This window comes from Grus americana, chromosome 1 (assembly GCF_028858705.1).
Source record: "Grus americana isolate bGruAme1 chromosome 1, bGruAme1.mat, whole genome shotgun sequence".
Lineage (NCBI taxonomy): Eukaryota > Metazoa > Chordata > Aves > Gruiformes > Gruidae > Grus > Grus americana.
This window is the reverse complement of record NC_072852.1, coordinates 155,555,640-155,557,373: the sequence shown is the minus strand read 5'-3', so window position 1 is coordinate 155,557,373 and position 1,734 is coordinate 155,555,640. Positions and strand designations below refer to the sequence as shown.

The 1,734-nt window shown below is 53.3% G+C and overlaps 1 long non-coding RNA gene across 1 annotated transcript; it reads right to left on the bottom strand.

The window, feature by feature from the left end:
* Nucleotides 1-309: 309 nt before the first annotated feature.
* LOC129198295 (uncharacterized) lies at nucleotides 310-1,278 on the bottom strand. Its single transcript, XR_008574451.1, has 2 exons — nucleotides 686-1,278; nucleotides 310-635 (listed from the first exon to the last, which is right to left on the bottom strand). It is a non-coding gene; the product is annotated as an uncharacterized LOC129198295 (long non-coding RNA).
* Nucleotides 1,279-1,734: the final 456 nt, after the last annotated feature.

The following is a 1,734-nucleotide window of genomic DNA, read 5'->3' as shown; positions in this document are numbered from 1 at the left end:
TCAGGTATGACTCTGTAGGACGTGGGTTGTTCGTGGAAGAAGCAGGATTTGGCAGGGTTGATGCTGCAGCCCTGAATAATGACTTCCTCCTCTGTTCATCCAAGATGATGAGGGTAGGCCTAAGGTTACATAGAGATATAGGACTGTGTTGTGGTTTAGGCCCAGCCGGTAGCTGGGTGCCACGCGGCCGCTCACTCACCCCTCCCCCAGCGGGATGGAAGAGGAGAAGTCTAACAAAAGGCTTGGGTCGAGATAAAGACAGGGGGAGATCACTCGCTAATTACCGTCAGGAGCAAAACAGACTGAATGTAGAGAGGAGATTCATCTAATTTATTACTAGGCAAAACAGAGTAGAGCAATGAGAAAATACAATCAAGTCTTAAAACACTTCCCCCCACCCCTCCCATCTTCTCGGGCTCAACTTCACTCCCGGCTTCAACCTCCTCCCCCCTCAGCGGCACAAGGGGGCAGGGAATGGGGGTTGCGGTCAGTTCAGCACACATTGTCTCTGCCACTTCTTTGTCCTCAGGGGGAGGACTCCTCTCAACATTCCCCTGCTCCAACATGGAGTCTCTCCCACGGGCTACAGTCCTTCACAAACCGCTCCAGCGTAGTCTCTCCCACAGGGTGCAGACCTTCAGGAGCAGACTGCTCCAGCGTGGGGTCTCTCCCACAGGGTGCAGACCTTCAGGAGCAGACTGCTCCAGCGTTGGGTCCCTCCCACAGGGTCACACGTCCTGCCAGCAAACCTGCCCTGGCGTGGGCTCCCCTCTTCACGGGTCTACCGGTCCGGCCCGGACTTGCTCCAGCGTGGGCTTCCCACGGGCCACAGCCTCCTTCAGGTGCCTCCACCTGCTCCAGCGTGGGGTCCTCCACGGGCTGCAGGTAGAATCTCTACACCCCCTCATCCTTCCTCCATGGGCTGCAGGGGACAGCCTGCCTCACCATGGTTTTCACCACGGGCTGCAGGGGGATCTTTGCTCTGGTGTCTGGAGCACCTCCTCCCCCTCCTTCCTCACTGACCTTAGTGTCTGCAGAGTTTCTTACATCTTCTCGCTCCTCTCTCTGGTTGCAAAAACTTCCTTTAACGCCTTTGTTTTCCTTCTTAAATATGTTATCACAGAGGCGCTGATTGGCTTGGCCTTGGCCAGGGGCGGATCCATCTTGGAGCCGGCTGGCATTGGCTCTATCAGACACAGGGGAAGCTTCTAGCAACTTCTCACAGAAGCCACCCCTGTAGCCCCTCCCGCTACCAAAACCTTGCCACACAAAACCCAACACAGACTGTTAATCAGCATCACCTTCTCTGGAGATGTCTTCACAGATAAAACTCTTTTTGTGCTCCACCCCCTCCCTTTCTTCCTCCTGCTCTCCTCTGTTCTCCTCCACCTTCACTTGTGATCACGCACAAGGTGACAAGCTCCTCTGAAATACCTCACAGCTACACTTCATACGTCTCTTGCCAAGACTACCATGATTTTTTCCCTGTTTTCCCCTGTTGTCTCCAACTGGTCCACTCAGCTATCTCTACCTCAGAACAGTCATTGAAAATAGCTTTGGGGAGTCTGTGCCATAGTACTTGGGGCACAGTAGTGATATGGTTCGCCTGCACTATGTAAGAAAGAGCATTGTAAGGCTTATATATTTTTGGCATTTGACCCATGTTTTTCCAAGAGCATGGCCCAGAGAAAGCCTCAAACTAAACATTTCAGGAATGTGACCTGCAGAGTGCTG